Source organism: Triturus cristatus, chromosome 6, assembly GCF_964204655.1.
Source record: "Triturus cristatus chromosome 6, aTriCri1.1, whole genome shotgun sequence".
Lineage (NCBI taxonomy): Eukaryota > Metazoa > Chordata > Amphibia > Caudata > Salamandridae > Triturus > Triturus cristatus.
In genome coordinates, this window is record NC_140589.1 from 1,136,216,769 (window position 1) to 1,136,237,234 (window position 20,466).

General features: G+C 48.8%; 1 pseudogene; it reads left to right on the forward strand.

Moving 5' to 3' along the window:
* The first annotated feature begins 757 nt into the window (after positions 1 to 757).
* Positions 758 to 874, forward strand: LOC146821097 (5S ribosomal RNA; annotated as a pseudogene).
* The last annotated feature ends 19,592 nt before the right edge of the window (positions 875 to 20,466 follow it).

A 20,466-nucleotide genomic window follows, 5' to 3' on the forward strand; every position in this document is an offset into this window, starting at 1 on the left:
GTGCTGAAAGCTAATGGGGGGAGGTTATTCAATCACAGCCCGTGCATGAAGCTGGTTAGAGAGTGGCATCTAAACCCACTCCACCTCCCCCCAGGCATGTTTAATTGCTGGATTAAGTTCTCAATCCAAAATGCACTTTTGTTAGTTTAGGGAGGAAATTGCCTGAGCCTGAAAAAGTCCCCTTCTACTCCTCCTCTGTTGTATACAGGTCACTTTCATTTGGAGTGTTTAGCAAAGCAGGTCCCATCTGACGTTTAGGCCCTGCTTTTAGAAAGCCCATGTGTGGACTACTTGCTTTAGTAGAATACTTTAAATCCATGGTAACAATAACTCCTATAAATTTGACATATTTGGAAAGGCCCAAAGACATTGACAACGCCAATAGCTCTCGGATTGCTGACACCTGTTGGCTTTCCCAATGCATGTTCTTAAATGAGGTAAAAATGTGCTTTGCTCAGAAACTCAACAAGCATTGGCATAGCCAATAGGTCTCGCCTTTGGGAACTTATAAGTGTTAAGTTATTCAGCACAATATCCTTGGTGCAACAACATCAAGTGTTGCATGGCTAAACACTTATAAGTTCCCAAAGGCGAGACCTATTGGCTATGCCAATGCTTGTTTTTTTTTTTTTTTTTTTAATGCGTATGTAAACGCGGGGCTCATGCTAGCGCTCCAATACCTTCGGGTCGAGATCGCGCTACATAAATATGCAGGACATTTACGGTCGGGTTTATTTCCTGCTTCAGAACCTTCGGTTTGCACGGCCATACCACCTTGAATACGCCCGATCTCCCGATCCCGGAAGCTAAGCAGGGTCAGGCCTGGTCAGTACTTGGATGGGAGTCCGCCTGGGAATACCAGGTGCTGTAGGCAGTTTCAATACCGGCGGTTCGAGTTCGCACTATATAAAGATGCAAAAAAAAACCTGGGGGGGGGTGTTGCTGTTGGCAAGGCAGGGGTGGCGGTTTCCGCATAACAATCGCGGGCCACATGAGGTGGGAAGGCAGCGCACCAGGCGGGATATAGGAGCCGCCGTTGGCAATTGATAATGCTGAGAGGGGAGGCAGGCACCCAAGATCGCGCCTGACCCAGGAGCCCAGCATTCGTTCAACTCCCGGTGATTCTGAGCAAATCACTTATCTCACAGTGCCAGGCACTGAGAGCGGGAAGGGCTGGGGGACGGGATGGAGACAACCTAACCTGCCTGTGCTGGAATCCTGGGCTCGCTCGGGACGGGCATTCGAATTGAGACCTTTTAATAGTGATAGTGGTTGCATAATCTCCAAAGGTCAGAGGACTCAACCTGTTGCAGAGTTCTCAGACTGTGTGGGTGTCAGATTCCACATGCTGGACGTTCAATCGGTTGAGCGCATGCTGCGTAGATATGTCTATAACTTGCACAGGTTACAGGCAGCTAGGCCGAGAGCTGTAGTGGTCAGGGTGCAGCGACTCGTACATGTCACCTGTACCCATCCCTGTAGGATTGCTCAGCAGGTTAATGCACCTGCTTCAGATAAATGTGCGTGAGACCGGCTTCACCCGTCCGAATCACAGCAAGATGGGTCAGTCGCTTAAGGTACCCTGGATAGATCCTGCATAAACCGTACTTTCGGATTTTCCAGCTAGATAGTTCAGCGGGTCAATGTTCTTGCTGTGGCGATCCTTAGGTCGGGGGTTACAAGTTTGACTGCAAGCACGGTTGATCTTCAAAGCACTATACATTGAACGGACTTGTACCAACAATAATAACTCTATATAGTTACACACCAGGAGACATTTCCACTCCTACTACCATCCATTATAATATTAAGACACGTGGCGCTGCTCATAAAAGTGACTTTGTCTGCTTTGCATTTTTAATCCGTTGAGCAAAACATACTTTATTTTGGTCAAACAAGGATAAGTGGGTTTTGTTCTAAATGCAGCGAAGTAAAGGTTCCGTTTCGCTTGCCCTCTCTGCACTGGGGTCAGTGTGTGAGGGAGATGAAGAGAGTTGAGCTATGTTGGGGAGAGTTGCCCGTAGTTCACAGGTGAGCGGCACGAACCCCCACTGGGTTAACTCTGCCTTCATCCTTCCGATGACAGGAAAGCACCAAGGCTTCTGTGGCAGGTGCTGCGCCAGTAATGGGATCGGTTTGTTGTGCCCCGGGTTTGCTAAACAGACAGGCGCAGCCCACCCTCATCCACTTGAGACGCTCTGCCCGCCACTCTCCGCCCCTGTGAAGCAGTTTTTGTAATCATGGTGCTGTCATCACAGATGGCAATTACGGCGCTGTTTGGATTGCGTGCAATCAGCGTCCCCGGGCCCCCTGTTCTGGGCTTTGAGTCCGAATTTACAAAGCCTGGGTTCAAGGTTGAGCCTGTGTTATTAAACCACTGTAGTGAGCCACGGCGACCATGGGTACTCACTTCATTAGAGTACTGCTGTGCACCGGGAGCTGTTAGTTCAAATTGTCATTGTTAGCAGTGCTTTAAATGGGCCGGTACTCACCGGTACAGAGTACCGGCACTTCTTATTTTTATCACCCTGAGGACCGGCACTTCTCTACGGCTGTGGAGAGTACCGGTACTCATGGAGGGTAGGTGTATCGGCCTCTGGTGTGGGCAGCCTGTCTCCTTGTTCTGCCGATGAGGCGCACATGGCTGGTTGTGACCTCTCCTTGCTAATAGCCTGCGGCTTGCCGGAGAACTTTATTACTGGGACGCACGAGTTAGGCAGCCCCGACACCCAATGTAGAGTTCTCCCCTGACAAACGCAGCGCTAGGCCTGCACACCCTGCCAGCTACTTATCCGTAGCAAACGGCGATGTGAGTTTTTCGGCAAGCAGCAATAGGGGTTCAGAGCATTGAGATCTTGGGGCGCACATGGCTGCTCGCAGTCACCGGAGGCAACAAGCTCCAGACCGTCGGTTACGATGGCGAAGGTGCGGGGTCACGGCTCAGGGAGGCCCACACCAGCCGCTCCAATGTTGACCGGCAATCGTGACATAACACAGCAGGGAGCATTTTACAGTAACAAATTTGAGAAATTTAGTTCTTATGTGCGAAAATTCTTGGGGCGAAAATCTAGCACACAATTCGTAGTCACTGCAACAATGCCCAACAGCCTGGAATCCTGGGCGAATCACTTAACATCCCCGTGCCTTATAATATGTAAGGTCCTCAGGTTACGGAACTGTTGCTCATGTAAATTGCTGCTCGGTGACCCGATGTCTCGGGTCGCAGTTCGCGCCATATAAAAACTCTATAAAGAATTTAAATAAACAAATAGTCGTAGTCCAGCTCTGAGGGCATACTAAGATCCAGTGATCCAGCTGCCACCAGGAAAGGCAGAGCTAGCACATGCTACCATGCGGTAGTATTAGCAGCTGCCCTTGGTAAACACTTAATTGAGGGCCCCTGTTTGGAGCAGCGTTGGTTTTGATAAAGTCCAGCACCCGCTTTTATGTCCACTTAGGAGAAGGTACTGACAGTGCATGGGCACACCCTTCCAATTTCTAAAATGAGTTTGCATACAATATTCAGGGTGGTGGCGCGTTTACAACATGGTTACACAGCAGCAGCTCACTATTAGTACGGAAATAATAGGTGACCCTCCCACTTAGCAGATAGGAGGTTCTGTTTTACCAGTGAAACCTGCTAGTGATAGTAAGTGTGGAACACATGGCCTCAGCAGCGCTTGGGGAAGCTGTGCAGGTCGGCATACCGGGGTCGTTAAGTGAAGTGCTGTGGGTCGGTATTGAGACCATTGACGTTAGTTTTGCTCCCACAGGTGAGAGGATCGAACAGTAACCAGCTCTTGGTTGGCACCAACGTGATAAAGGACGGCGTCCTTTGCAAGCACAAGGAGTGGCTAACCAGTGGGTGGCGACATACAATTAGGGGGCCATCCACGATGGGGGTAATTCAAAGGGTGGTCCAATCAGACTCATGCATCATAGATTTCAAGCATTCAAGAAGGATATTAAGGGACCAATTTCAACATGCCCTGATACCCTAAAGGCGTTGATTGTTCTCAGGACTTCAGCTTTGCGAGTACAAACTCCTGGAGCTGCCCCGGTCCACTGGTCTTCAGTTAATAAGCTTTCATGGCTGCAGCTCCAGGGTTTTCAATTTCTGGTAGGTTCAGGGAGAGCTCTCCACCAGCCAGGTCCCATGACCGCAGATTATGCGTAGGCAGGTAAAGAAAGAACCTTATGTTAGTCAGCGCCAGATACCACCGGGCGAAGGTATGCAAATAGTCAGAAGTGGAAATGTGAAAAACAACATTTTGTCACCACCAGCACAAGAGCTTAATGAATGGGCGCGGTCATTCGCCAGGCTGGGAAGAGGTGGTTAGAGCACAACTGCCCACAACTACCTGTACAGTTGGCTTCTCTATTTCAGAAGGGGCAAGTGTTGAGTATGTTACTCTCTGTCCTCTTATCCAAGTACATTGGCTAACTTCTTGGCACGCTGGGATACTGTAGCAAAAGTTGTTAGGGGACACACAGGCTGGGTGAGGGACGTACTCAAAATCTGTTCTTATGCCCAGGGTCTGCCTGCATTGCCACTGGTTAACAGCCCTTCGGTGGTTACAACCCAAAGAGAGGCGCTGCGAAACGCTGAGCTGCATCCGGCACGAGGGCCTTATTCAAACATCGGCTGGCACCAAATAGACTAATGCCATGCACTTGGGTGGGCATCTCTCTGCAACCATGGGTAGGTTTTGGGTCGCCCCAGTAAGACATATTTACCCGCGCTTAGCCAGGACAGCAGGCGGGTGGTGGTCGTGCCATCTAACAGGGGTGCTGCGGTGTGTAAAAGTTAGTAAACACTGCGTTAGAGCCAATGGGCAACAGGGTATTAATGACCTGGCATTACCTTTATTCTGGAAAAGGGCAAGTAGTTGCACAGAAGGTTCCCCGTCTGTCTCCTACAGACTTGCCTGCCCCCTGGGTTCTCCTGCTATGGGCTGAAGATTGGAGGGGCACCTTCTGCGACCGGTATCACTAACACGGGGATAGTCAACGCCGGGGTAGATATACCATGAAGGCCATGATTACTACTTTGGTTTTCCCTAAGTTTTGGGGGTTAAACTAGGTTGGAGCTTTTAATCCACAGTCCTTAGGAAGCACCTCGCATTCCTCCAATCCAAGTAAGGGCAGTTGGCGATAGATAAGTAACAGCAAGGCGGGTAACAGACACCTGCTGGTCAGTGACAGCGGGCCCCGGGGGTACGCGCCCTTCACAAAACCACAGAGCGGCAACCAGTCGGATACCAGGGGGCAAAAAAACAAGTAGATAGGTGGAATATATATGTCGCTCGGGCCTTGCAGCTGGGTGGAGGCGGTCCCATCGCAGGGTTTGCACAGGTGAAAACGGTGTGCTTCTCAAGGTTCTCATGACCAATACGGTTTGTGGTAGCACACCAAGCTGATTGTTTAAGGTCATCCTGGGCCGCATTTACACAGCCCAGTAGGAGCACTTCAGCTGAGGGGAGCCAGGCCCATTTAGAGGCACGCCGGGGGGGAAATTCGGGGCTCCCTAAGGTTTCCATGACCTAGGCGGTGCGTGGCAACGCCTGCATCAAAGGTTAGGCACCATAGTACAGACAGTGCGCCAGGTATTGAATCAGACAGATTCTCCTTGCGGGTATGCCTAGGGGTCTCCCCAGAGGGAGCTGAGCGGGCGAAATTCCCTTCAGGGATAAGAGTTGCAGGGCAAGTGCAGGGGGCAGCTTGGCTCATTGTCACAGTACCCTTAGTTATGGACATTCCTGTGCGTCTTCATTTGGCAAGCACAGGGACTGTTCAAAGGAAGTTATTCCCCTGGCCAGAATAGCCTTAGTAGGCAGGCGGGTCGGGGAGTAGTCACCTAGCAAGTGGGCTGCTGTCCTATAGATGGGTACGCTGGTGTTCAGACACACTCGGCGCTAGTAGGACGGCAGCTAGGTGAGATCAGCAAATAGATGGGGCTTTGTGAGCCTGGGTGCCGGCATCGCCCCCCCGCCCAGACTTGGCTCGGGGCTGAGGCAACTGAAGCAGTGGAACTTTCCCTCATGGGGGTGAATAGTCCTCGGCACAACTTCCCAGGCTTAACGGGTCTTTTGTTTCATCAGACACTATCTGACCCAGGCTAGCGTCAAGGGCTTTGGAATATAGATGGGGCCATCTATAACCAGAGGGGTTCCCTTTCATCTAGATTGCAGGAAGCTCTAGACAGGAGAGGTTGCAGGTAAGACTATAGTGGTTTTGGTGGGGGGCTCTGGCGGCAGCGGTGGCCGCCTCCAGAGCTGTGGCGGAGTTACAGGGCGATCTGGAAGCAGGCCGGTACCAAGGGGTACCTCTGCGCGGCACCATAGGGGGTGCCAGAGCCAAATCCGAGGAGCCTCATGGGAGGGTCCTGGAAGCCATGTCGGCGCCCCGCTAGTCCTTTGGGCGGTTGTGGGCCTGAACAACCAGGGGTTTGCTATGCGACGCTCCGCCCCGGGAAGGGGCGTGAGTAGAAGTTACCAACGGTCACGTGATCCTGTAAGAGAATCACTTGGACGGCAGCAAAGGCGGGGTTCGCCCCAGTGCTGCCCGGCTCATCAGGCGGGCAGGCGGCCCAGTTGGTTGCCTGCCCTTGGATCGCCCGTAAGATAACCCATCTATTACATAACGGTGTATGTAATAAACCTATAGCAATTTGTACCCAATCAAACAGTTTGTGTGTGTGTTATTATTGGGTAATGTATTATGTTGGAGGGGTGCCAATGGCGATACTATGTGCCACCCCGTAGGAACATCTCACGATCTGTGAACTCCCCCTCTTGGTAGAGATCTCCCCATGTTGTGAACCCCCCTTCTTTTTAACATATTCCTGCAAGTTGCCTCGTGAGCAAATGGGATGAAAGGGTGACAGGGCAATGGCACTAGTGGGGAATATAGTAGCGGCTTGCCCACTTTTTTTTGCCAATCTTTGCCAGGCCAGCCCAGTGCAGCCCACAGTTGTGAGAGAATGTCCTGCACATGGGTCTTTAGCTCCCAGAAAGGCAGAGATGGGGAGGGGTGCTTTATACCCCCGCTCTATTACTAGGTGTGGCATATACGGCGGTGGTCGAAACCAATATACCACGAAGTGTGCTTGTGCACATAAAAAGTAGAGTTATATGTGGAGCTTCGAAGCTGCCTTTCTTAAACGGCTGGTCAAGTGCACTCAATCATATTCTGGGTGGTTTGCCTCCCCACGTCAATCTAATCAATTTTGTCTGTCAGGTGTGAAAAAAGTGGCGTCTGGGGGGGATATATATGTGAATAAGTAAGTAACTTTGGCAGGTCATCATTTTAATCATGGAGATGCGCCCTGCCAGTGACGTTGGTAGAATGATACATCGTGACAAAAGCAAAGTGAGAGCTTCCATTACAGTAACATAGTTGTCTCTTAGCATCGCCTCCCTATCTCTGGACACTACAATCCTTAACTATTTTAGGTCAGAATCACACCACGTCAAGGGGTAATCCAGTGGGAATTCATGTGTGTTTGGTGTAACAGGGAACAGCTGAGATTTGCCCCAATTGATGGTCACTCCTGACATCTCCCCAAACCGTATAAATTCTCGAAGTACAGGGTTCAGACGAATGTGCGGATCTCAGAGATATAGAGTGATATCGTCCACGTACATGGACACCAGTAGATGCCGGGTAGGGTACTGCAATGTGTATTCCCTATGGTGCTGTCGCAATTTCTCAGCCAGAGGTTTGATTGCTAGTGCAAATAACAGGGGCGACTGTGGGCACCCCTGTCTGGTGACACGAGGACTCATTATGGGGCGAAGAGCATCACCCATTGATCTGCACAATCACCCGCGGCTGGTTGTACAGTAGGGTAACCCATGAGAGGAAGGAATCCCATTTGTCGCAGTATGGCAAAAAAATAGTCCCATTCTAATGAGTCAAAGTTTTGGTTACGTCTAGAAAGACCACCACTGCCGCAAGATCAGGATCTATATCCTGTATGTGTGCAAACAGCAAATTGTGGGACGTGGCCCGTCCCGGCACAAAGCCAGATTGGTCCGGCAGGACCAATTTGTACTTCAGCAAACTAAGTCTATTGACTAATACTTTAGCCAGTATTTTGGTATCACAATTTATGAGGGATAGCGGCCGATACGCTTCACATTTAGTTGCGGAATTCCCCTGCTTAAGGAGAGAGATGATCATGGCTTTGTGCATCGTGGGTGGCAGCAGGCCGGCTGGATTAGGTTGTATGTACATTTTTTTCAATATGGGACCAGAGCTCCTGCATAGCATTTATGAAAGTCAAATGGAAGCCCATCCGGACCAGGTGCATCGTGGGTGGCAGCAGGCCGGCTGGATTAGGTTGTATGTACATTTTTTTCAATATGGGACCAGAGCTCCTGCATAGCATTTATGAAAGTCAAATGGAAGCCCATCCGGACCAGGTGCTCAGCCTGACCTCAACTGCATTATGGCCGTCCTAATTTCGACTTCTTCTATCTCTTCAGTCAAGAACTCTCTGTGAGCGTTTCTGAGCCAGGCACGCGCAGTATCAGCTAAATAGCTGGCTACCTCCACTGGTCGGTCCCTGTGTGTGGAATACAGATCTGTGTAATATGTGGAGAAAGTCTGGAGTATGTCAGCGGTATCTCTCTGCATATTCCCATCTGTATCTTCTGCTTCTAATATGTAGTTACAGAATCTGGGCAGCCGTATCGTTTCCGCTAGGGCCTTCCCCGGCCGCTCCCCCTCTCCATTTTGGCACGCTCTATGATATTTAGTGCGAAACAGACATTCTCGCTCTGCTTCTGACTGGTATTCAGTCACAGATTACAGAGTTCAGCCTGAAGGCGCCCCTATGGTGCGACCGCAATCTGGGCTTCAGTGTTCTTAATCTCTGTCTCCAATTTCTGCAGTGTCCCTCAAATAGCACGGGAAATTCCACCTCCCTTTACAATGCATACACCCTGTATTGTTACTTTAAAAGCTTCCCATACAGTTTCAATTTTCGGCACTGTATCCAGGTTTCGATCGAAGAATTCACCAATCTCCTGTCTCACCTCCTCCTAGGAGTGTTGCGAGGGATAGTCTCCATGATTGGTAGGGGGAGACAGAAACTAGTAATTGCAGCAGCACCGTGGAGTGGTCAGAGTAGGTGCATGCTACATTTACCGCATGGGTGAGCCAAGTTCCCAAGCCTCTCGATAGAGGCCAATAGTTGATGTGTGACCAGCTAGAGTGAACGCTAGAATGAAACGTGACCACTCTGTGTGTGGGATGTAGTATCCTCTGTCTGTCTATCATTTAGTGATCTTGCATAATTACTCTCAAGTGTTTCCCCGCCTTGCTAGGTTGCCCCGTGTCGCTGTGTGATCTATCCATGCACAGGTGTATCACTGGGGTGAAGTCTCACCCCAGAATAACTGCATGGAGCCAATATCTAGAATAGCGCCCCATAATCTGTCATAGAAAAGGGCATTGTCTACATTTGGGCCATAGCAATTGGCCAGCATAACTGAGGGAATGGCAAGACGTCCCCACATTAAGCAATAGAGGCCCTGTGGGTCCTGAATTGAGCCAGCAGGGTGGTACGGGGTATTTCGTTTAATCAATATGGTTGTGCCTCTGGAGTATGTGGAATAGGATGCAAAACATCTGTGGGAAGCCCATCTCACTGCTTAACTGATTATTGTTGCAGGTTCAAAGTGTGTCTTCTGTAGCACCGCGATTTGGATGTTGGGTCTATCTAGATATCCAAGAATGTGTCTGTGTTTAGAGGGGTCTCCCAACCCTCGCACATTCTAGGTCAAGAGATTGTAGTGAGGGTGCTTAGTAGTGTCTAATGTACTCATAGCTCAGATAAATTGTGTGTGCCTTACGCTGGATGAGTGCAAAGCCTTGGGTCCATAATGAAGGACAGTTACTCATTTGGGGACAGTGATCTAGTGCAATGTAAGAACAAGAACTCTACCCAACTTTATCACTACCCCCACTCACACCAACAGCCCAATCCCGTTGGCTGATCCCACCCCATTTGAATACACAACCACAGAGCAAGAAAAGCCAGTACCTGCCATATAGTCGCATTAGAGAGAACCTATTGGAAAGCTGATTCCAGGGTTTGAAGACTACCCTGGGGTTAAGAGTAGGAAGGTGACATAAGAAACAATGAATATAGAACAGAATAGGGGGATAAGAGGGAGAGGACAGGAAATGGCAGGAAAAGGAGGGAAAGTAGAGTATGAAAACAAACCAATAAACAATTGCACTCATGAACATCCAAATGGGAATTCCCGCTTGGGGACGTCTCTGGAGAGCCAGGTATCGGGCCTCGACTAAACGAAGGTACCCGGGCAGAAGATTATTTCCCTGAAACTTCGGTAGTGTTCAAGTTCCCCTTGGAGCCCTTCCACGTGGAGGAGTCAATGATCAATAGATGTAGTCTACACTTGGCTACAGCTCTGTAGGTTCTGTATAGATTGTTTGAGCGAAGCGCCTAAAGTTTCGCCCGTTACAGTTCCGCTTTCGTGTTAGTAGAGTCACATCTTCATGGAGGCAAAAAGTACTGTGAAACTGTGTATGGTGGGAGGCAGTCTATGCTTCCTTGGAGAAGCCCCAGAGCTTTTGTCAGCCAATATCCGATAGCGGAGTTGCTGGTTTGGAGGCAGGCTTCTCCTACACCGCTGAAGTTCACCACCCGCCCTCCCTTTGTTGTGGAGTATTAAAAGTGTGGTGTTTGCCTTATCCAGTGATGCGTAGTTTTTTGGGGTACAGCATGGCATATGGGATATATTTGCTTGCTGTAATTTCCACTTACCGGGCAGAATTTCTTTACGTGCCTCCTGCACTGCCATTGTAAAGTCTGGATAGAAAGACACTGCATTCCCCTCATAAGTGAGGTGATGCTTCTCCCTGACCAGTCGGAGTATTGTATTGCAATCTCAATAATTTAGCAGTCTAGCTATGATGGGCTGGGGTGTCGCGCCAGGAGGGGGTCTTGCTGCCAGAGATATGTGCGCCCTCTCTACCACTAGTTGCTTTGACAGAGCTGAGGGGTCAAATACCACTACTAGTTTGTTCTCAACATAGTCCTCCATCCGTCCAGTAGCTGTAGATTATGGAATGCCTAAAATGCAGAGGTTGTTTCACCGAGACCTTGCTTCCAAATCTTCGTTCTTGGCCGCAATAGTCCAGAGGAGATGTTCCATATGTTGTACTTGGTCCACTCTCTGTGCAGATGTATCTTCCAGGTTGGAAATTCACTGTTCAGCCTCGCCAATGTGCCTGTCTTGTTTTTCCAATCACTGTGTGATGAAATCCATGCGCACGCTCATAGAGTAAATTTTTGCTTCTATAGAGTTTAGACTGTGGCGCATGGTAAGTAACAGGGAATGTATGTCAACTTTTTCTGGCTGAGTCTGTGGAGGCTGCCCGTCTGTAGAGCCCATGGCTGAGTCCCCTGCGCGCCCCATACCCTAGGCTCACGACTCTCAGGCAAAGGAGCGGTGCAGCGCTTTATCAGCCAGTGGGGGGGGGGGGGCATGGCAAAGCGTGGCAATGTGTATTACTGTAGTTGGGCGGGGTGTGAGTATTTGCTCCACAGTTGGTTCCTCCTTACAGGCCTGTCAGGGGACGGTCTCCCAACCCTTCAACAGCAGGAGTTGAGGCCGGAAGCGGTGTGCTCCAAGAGCTATACCCTTAGCTTCCTGCCTCAGGACTCGAGGGGATCAGTCACACGCTCTCTCTCTTTCGCCACTCACCTCATGTGTGGCAGTCTTTACAGTAAACATGATGGCTGATCATCCCTCTTAGTTCCATGTTATTTTCCCATGCAGTGGGGTATCTAACTACAGCTCTCCTTGGCCGGAGCATGTGTGCCCATATGAATGGGCGTAAGGGTAAAGAAACAGGCAACCCTTACTGTCTCTGCCGATCTGTTCTGTCCCGTGGTTCTTTAGGATTCGCCACAAGCAGCATCAGGGGAGGTCACCTCGTGCCTCGGTCTCTTTGGGCGTATCGTCTGCGACCCAATCATCAGTTGGCTTACAGGCCGCCGTGCAGCTCCCCCCTCCGCTGTCCACTGCAAGCTCCCGCCTCTCGCTGGCGTCTCTCTGTCTCCGGGTGGGGGGCTGGTAGCTCGAGGTCCCGGTCTATCCTCCTCAGCCTCTGCAGCAGCTCTCAGTTGTGGGTGAGACGCTGCGCAGGAATCATCTCGGCCACCATTTTACTGTTGTGCGTTGGCCTCCGCTTCGGGGTGGCCGCTCCGTCAGTCCGTTCAGGGCTCTTGCAGTCTTTCACCTGCAGTTTAGGCACTCTTCCGACAGCAGTGTCTAATCAAGAAGTCATAACCAACTCGAAACTCCCTGTTAGCTCCGTGGGGGACAGGATATTGCCCGATTTCTAGCCGGGCCCACATCAGTGCGGCCATCTTGCTCGCCGGCTCTCTAATGATTAACTTATCTTTTTGATATGTTTTTTTAGGTCCTTTCTAGGCTTTTAGTGATGCAAAATGATTATTGTTCAGACAACTAAAACCTATTTATGGACTTGGATCCTATGCATTTTTAATTCATTTATTTTAATTGACTGATGTAGGTATTCATGTTTTATGTACTTTTATGGTCTTATTTATACCGAATAAAGTTACTTTTGATTTTGATTTTTGACTACTTGTCTTTGAACTTCTTTAATTCTCCCCACTTTTTGTGTTTTTCAGTTACGCTTTAGTGTGTACCTTCAGACTTGGTACTTTTATTTTTTGTAATTCCTCATCACTCATGACCATTCTGAAATGAATATGAAACTTTTTCTTCCCATTTATATGATTCCTATACTCCTCAGGCAAAGCCTCTAATTTCTTATGTGCCTCATGAGAATGCCTAGCAGACTCCTCAAGTAACTTAAATCAACCTCATTGTAAGTGTTCAATCTTTCTGGATTGCTTGTATCCTTTAAAATCTCTTCGAATTCCACTCGTAATTTTAATATATGAATCTCTTTAGGCACTCATTCTGTTTGAGGGGGCTGTGATTCTATGTTTGCAACAATGGTAATGTAGATGCGACATTTGCACCAGTTTGATGCATGTAGTACAGAGGGAGGTGTTTATGGGAGTTCACTCAGGGTAGTGGATACACTTGGGGCCAGATGTACAACCTATTTTTGCATGCACAAACGGGTTAGCGACCCATTTGCCAATGCAAAAACTGTTAGGGCCATGTACAAACCCTATTTAGTGAGTTGCAATTTATTTGCGACTTGCTAAATAGGATTTGCGACTCGCTATTAGGATGGGGCTTTTCCTTCCTAATAGCGACTCCAAATGCCGAATATGCCTCCTTATCCCGCAGTCTTTTTGTCCGCAAGGAATCACAACGCAGTCATTACAACGACCGCGTTGTGATTCCGCATACCATTACTCCGCAAGTCGGAACAACGATTTGCGGAGGGGGGGCGCTGGATGTTGGAATAGTATAATTTACTATTCCAACTCCAGTCTGTGCGGACAGTAGGGAAGGTGTTGGATTTTAAAACCAACACCTTCCCCCCCTCGGTACAACGACTTGCGGAGTAATGGTATGTGGAACCACAACGCGGTCGTTGTAACGACCGCGGTGTGATTCCCTGCGTACAAAAAGTTTTGTTCTAAACATTGTTTACCCCAAATGCCATGTATGACTGTTTTGAGACCGCAATTGCGATCGCAAAACATTTGTAGTTTACCACCCTTCACAGAAGGGCGGTAAACCACTTGCAAACAGGAAGCGGTCCCCAGGAGACCCCTTCCCCTTTGTGACTGGCTCTAAAAATATTTTTTAAGGGCAAGCCGTGGTCCCAGGTACCAATACTTGCCCTTAAAAAATGTAACGAAAACATTACATTTTTCTTTTTCTAAATGCATCCTGTTTTCCTTTAAGGAAAATGGGCTGCATAAAAAAAACTGCTTTATTTAAAAGCAGTGCCAGACATGAAGGCCTTCTGAGCGCAGCAGTCCACTATACCTGGGTGGGCCAGCCATTCCCAATGGGGTCACAAATTGCGAGTGCCTCATGAATATGCATGAGGCATGCAAGTTGCGACCCCATTGGGAATCGCAATCAGTGTCGCAGAAACTGCTGTACATACCAATTTGCGACTCGCAAATTCCTTGGTCGTATATCTGGCCCTTGGACACTTGGTTGCACTGGCTCCTGGTCCTTCGGTCCCTGACCTCTGAGGTGTTCACCCCACTGGAGGAGGCACAACCTGGTATGGAGGTGGTCACAAGCATAACAAATCATCCAAATATCTTTATCCTTCATCATCAGCTGATTTTGAGTCTCTTTCTTTCTGCTGAGCCCTAATTGGCTCTCTTGCCTCTCTGTCATTTTCAATCAATCAATCAATCAAGACATTTATAGAGCGCACTACCTACCCGTAGGGTCTCAAGGCGCTGGGGGGGGGGGGTGCCGCTACTGCTCGAACAGCCAGGTCTTAAGCTTCTTCCTGAAGGAGGGGTGGTCTTGGGTCAGGCGCAGGTCGGCCGGGAGGGAGTTCCAGGTCTTGGCGGCCAGGTAGGAGAAGGACCTTCCTCCTGTAGTGGCTCTGCGGATGCGTGGGACAGCGGCGAGGGCGTGGCTGGCAGAACGGAGGTGGCGTTTGGGAGCGTAGAAGTTGATGCGGTTGTTGAGGTAGCTCGGCCCTTGATCGTGGAGAGCTTTGTGTGCGTGGGTAAGGAGGCGGAAGGTGATTCTCTTGTTGACCGGGAGCCAGTGCAGGTCTCTTAGGTGTCCGGAGATGTGGCTGTGTCGTGGGATGTCGAGGATGAGTCTGGCTGAGGCGTTCTGGATGCGCTGGAGTCTCTTCTGGATCTTGGCGGTGGTTCCGGCGTAGAGTGCGCTGCCGTAGTCCAGTCGGCTGGTGACGAGGGCCTGGGTGACGGTCTTCCTGGTCTCTGCGGGGATCCACCAGAAGATCTTCCGAAGCATGCGCAGGATGTTGAAGCACGACGAGGAGACGGCGTTGACTTGCCTGGTCATGGAGAGGGAGGAGTCCAGGATGAAACCCAGGTTGCGTGCGTGGTCCGTCGGTTTGGGTGCGGGGCCTAGGGCGGGGGGCCACCAGGAGTCGTCCCAGGCGGAGGGTGAGGAGCCCAGGATGAGGACCTCCGTCTTATCTGAGTTCAGTTTCAGGCGGCTCGTCGTCATCCACTCGGCTACCTCTCTCATCCCTTCGAGCAGGTTGGCTCTGGCGGCGGCGGGGTCGTTAGTCAGGGAGAGGATCAGCTGGGTGTCGTCGGCGTAGGAGATTATGTTGAGGTTGTGTTGGCGTGCGATGGCCGCGAGGGGGCTCATGTAGACGTTGAAGAGAGTAGGGCTCAGCGAGGATCCTTGAGGGACGCCGCAGATGACTTCGGTGGCCTCTGACTTGTACGGTGGTAGGCGGACTCTTTGTGTTCTTCCGTCGAGGAAGGAGACGATCCATCCCAGTGCCTTCTCCTGGATTCCGACGTTGCTGAGGCGCTGCACTAGGGTGCGGTGACAGACCGTGTCGAAGGCCGCGGAGAGGTCTAGGAGGATGAGGGCCGCTGTTTCTCCGTTGTCCATCAGGGCTCGGATGTCGTCAGTGGCGGCGATGAGGGCGGTCTCGGTGCTGTGGTTGGCACGGAATCCCGACTGCGATGGGTCGAGGGATCCGTTCGTCTCGAGGAAGGCGGCCAGCTGTTTGTTGACGGTCTTTTCGATGACTTTGGCTGGAAACGGGAGTAGAGAGATGGGGCGGTAATTCTTGAGTTCGGTGGGGTCTGCTGTGGGTTTCTTGAGTAGAGCGCTGAGTTCGGCGTGCTTCCAGCTCTCGGGGAAGGTGGCGGTGTCGAATGAGGTGTTGATGATGTCCCGCAGGTGGGGTGCGATGACAGCGTCGGCTTTGTTGAAGCCTTTTATTCTCCCTCATGAATGCAGGGTAAACACCCACACTATTGAACATACCTTAATGCCATGCCTGCTGTCTCCAGTTCAAATTTGTATCCAAACAATTACTAACAGAGTGCTAAACCGAGTCTTCATTGTTGCCCTTCTTTTCGAAAGCCGCATGTGCCCATGCATTCACCGATTCAAACTGAGTGGGTTTAGGTTGGGGTTTCATATCATAGGGTTTCATATCATACATCACACATCTCAAGTGCTCAGGTTTTCTCACTATAAAGGTAACCATGTGTAACTCCTCATTGAGTGGCATGTCATAGGTATTTTTACTCCCTACAAACAAGACGAGGAGATTTACTGACCAAGCTCCCATTTTTCCTTCTGGATCTCATCCTACTCACTCACGTAATATGAACAATAACAGCTCACAGATCCGCATTCAGCACTCAGCAATAACTGACTGTTAGAACCCCTTTCAGGGGGTCACAAGGTAAGCATGAACTACTGAGCCCAACATGGCGTTTGAGGCCTTTTACTGCTAATTTTCTGGGGCCCGATTTACTAAGGGTCGTGATCAACTGGGCCAAGTACCTCTTCAGCACTTGACTCTCAGTAGTAGCATGGGTCAGGCAGTCCAAGGCCTCTTGAGGGAGCTGGAGGGATTGGTAGATGCAGGGGGTAAATACATGCTTACAACATAAATTACGTTCAATAGCAGCAATAAATTATTGTGAGGTCTAATACTTGATTTTATGAAAAAGGAGTATTTATATATGAACACAAAGTAAAATACAGCATACAGAACAATATTTATTTATTTATTTATTTAAGCAATTTATTGAGCGCGCAACTACCCGGAGGTGTCTCGGCGCTATAGGACAGCTTAAACAGACAGTCGGGAGAGACGGAGAGTATTATTGGAATAGCCATGTTTTTATATTCTTCCGAAAAGATAAAAGAGTAGGGGCACTCTTGATGTGTAACGGGAGTTTGTTCCAGAGTTTGGCTGTTGCCACGATAAATCTCTTATCGCCCCAGGTGGCTTTCTTGGTTCTAGGAACCCTTAGCAGCTGATTAGAGCTAGAACGTAAGTTCCTGCTAGGTCTGTACAGGCTAAAGCTTTTCTTAAGGAATTCGGGGCCTGAGCCGTGGACTGATTTATAGGCTATACATAATGCCTTAAATTTAGTCCTGCTTTTGATAGGTAGCCAATGGAGCTGTCGTATGACTCCTGAGATAGGTTTGAATTTAGGAGTGCCTGAGAGAATCCTAGCCGCGGCATTCTGTACCATTTGTAATTTTTTCAGGACTTTTTCTTGTGCATTTATAAATAATCCATTGCAATAGTCTATTCTAGACATGACAAGGGTACTAACAAGAGTTTTTCCTGTGCTAGGAGGAAGAAAGGGTAGAAGCTTCTTTATCATTCTGATGGTGTAGAATGAGGATGAGGTGATATAATTAGCGTGTGGCATGAATGATAATTTATCATCAAATAAAACTCCAAGGTTTTTGACTCTAGTGACCGGGACCGGGGGGGAGCCTAGTTCCTCAGGCCACCAAGAGGTCGACCAGCTGGGGTGTGGCTTTCCAAAGATCATCACCTCCGTTTTGTCGGAGTTTAGCTTCAGACAATTTTTTGACATCCAAGTGCAGACGGTGGACATTCCTTTTTTAAAATTGTTTGCAATAGAGTTTCCATTTTCGTATATTTCTATGACAATCTGGGTGTCGTCAGCATAAGATGAAAGTCGCAGGTCGTGCGATTTTATGATTCTAGCAAGGTCTGCAACATAAAGATTAAACAACGTAGGGCTTAATGACGAGCCCTTGGGGACACCACATGGTTGGGAAAAGGGAGGAGAGAGAAAGCTGCCCAATTTTACTTGTTGTAATCGATTGGCTAGAAAGGATGCTAATAAGGCCTTGGCTCTGTCTTTGATCCCTATGGCTGAGATACGGTTAATGAGGATTGAGTGGTCCACCGTATCAAATGCTGCTGAAAGATCCAGCAGCACCAAGATTGCAGCTCCACCCTTATCCATAGTTGTTCGTATTTCATCAGCTGTTTTAATGAGCGCTGTCTCTGTTCCATGTCCTTTCCTGAATCCAAATTGGGTTTCATCTAAGCAGTTGTTAGTTTCGATGTATTCGGCCAGCTGAGTGTTCATCACCTTTTCTATAATTTTTGCTGGAAGAGGGAGACCTGCAATGGGTCTGTAGTTGCAACAGTCAGAAGGGTTGAGGTTGGGTTTTTTTAGGAGAGGTCTGATTATTGTTTCTTTCCAGATGGAGGGGTATATTCCTGTTTCAAACATAGAGTTGCAAATTTTAGTCAATTCTGGGGCTATAGTTTCTGGAATGATTTTTATTATGTTGGGTGGGCAAGGGTCATTGGGAGATCCAGATTTGGATTTAGAGATAAGGTCAGTTATGTGTTCGTTTGTAATTTTTTTAAATTCTGAGAAGGAGGGAGAGACGTCCTGGTTATTGTTTTGAGATGTTGGACTATTGGATAAGGAAAGGTCAGTATTGGACATAGTGGTTTGTGCAGAAAAACTGGAATAAATGTCCATTACTTTATTCTGAAAAAAACTAGCAAGATTATCGCAGAGGATTTGCGTTGGTACTACTGACGTGGGTGTGTCTAAACCTGATAATTTGGTAACAACTTTGTAAAGTTGTTTCGTGGAGTCTTGAGAGGATTCGATTTGATTAATGTAAAATTTACTTTTTTCCGTTATTAATAGTTTTTTGTAGTTGGAAAGAGCTTCCTTGTACTGAGTTTTAGTTATGTTGTCGTAATTTCTGCGCCAATGGCGCTCTAGGTTACGGCATTTCTGTCTATCTAACCTTACAATACACACAGTCCCCTGAGTTCAGGCCTATCGTGTTTGATAGGCAGGTCCCGGAATGCCACTTGCCTCTCACTAACGGTAGTGTTTATTCCCCATTATAGGAGACAGGTGATGCCCTATTATTAGTATGAGTCTCAGGAGTCCAACACCGACTCTTCCAAAATCATAAGTCTTCCAGTGCACTAATTGCTGTGCGGCAGAATAAGTTCCCATCTGAGCTCTTCGGTCCTGTGTTCAGTCCTATTTTCTCCTGTAAGAGTTGCGCTACCGGAGTTCCTTGGAACATTTCACTCTCGGACGTCATGGAGGGCTGCAGTGACTGAGAACGGGGAGTACCACTTGTGGCTCTGCAAGGGGAGCGGCTGCACATCCACAGTGTTTATTCAATTAAAAAGTACATTCCTCTGATCCTTCTCATGGAAGAAGGGTTCTAGGGACCCCTGTAGTCACACTCTCTGGAAAGTGATTATTTAAAAAAAGATTTTTTAACAACAGCATAAGTTAAATCGTCAACACTATTCAGGAAAACACTCTTCTTTCTCACTCATACTCTTACTGCCTCAAGGTGCGTCTCGAGGGATTGTTTATTCACAACGTTCTATCTTCATCACAGCAGCCCCCTCTGGCATATAGGGTCACTGACTTCACTCCACACATGGGCTACGACCCGATCAGTCCAGCAGCTGTCTCCTCACATCATGCGACAGCGACCCTCTTTCTCAGAGGACACACTTTTCTTGGCAAGCATGCAGGCACTGATGCTCCAGACTCCAGGGGCGGGTGGTCTTGGATTTCCCTTGGTGATGTCCTTCATCTATGACAGACTTTCAGGCCTTAGCACCAAGTCTTGGTCATAGGCAGAGCCTCTCCTCCTCGACATACAGCCAGACTGAAAACTTGACAGATGACAATTTTGGAGGCTTGATCTTCCCTTGTTGTAGTATATTTTCAGACACCAAATGTGATTTAGGGTCTCAGTCTTTGAAGTTTGTGTTGGGGGTCCACTTCATTTTGAAGTGCCCACTCCTCTGTCCTGCACTTCCTTCAGCGACTCCAAATCTGATAGCTCCACAAAACAGGTCATGGGAGTGAATATAGGTTCAACCCTAGATATCAGACACATAGATATGTACATCAAAAGGTTACCCCAGGGCCTGAGCCCTATTCTTTATGATTCTCTAATCAGCCCACCTCCTTCCTGAGATGTGCCCAGGCCTCTTTCTAGTGACCTCTTCATGAATCACAGCTCACCCTTTGACGTGTACTGAGGAGCCTGGATCTCCTTCCCCCAGTGTGTGTCCCTCCCCACTCTCAGGAACATAGCAATCCAAAATATGTCTAAAAGGATTTGTCTACCTCCTCGTGCTCCTCTGGGCAGCCTGGGGTCTCCAAAAACAGAATTCAGAGTCTTCAATGTACTGTACCATTCACAGGCACACATACACACAGCTGCACAGCACTACATACTAACTTGATGTAGACCAAGGGTGAGTTAAGCACACAGCAGCGGAACTTTATATGAGTGAGCCAGTAGTTCTCACTCCAGTGACACAAGTAAAAAAAGGCCTGTTCACTCCTACTGGTGACTACACAGTATGCTGCCACCACTGCACTTGTACTACTTAACTCCTGGCTAGCCTTTCACCGCTATGAGGCTAGTGCTCTGGGCACCCCTCCCTGTCCAACAAGACCATAATCAGAAAGAAAGACATATGTCATGTTGC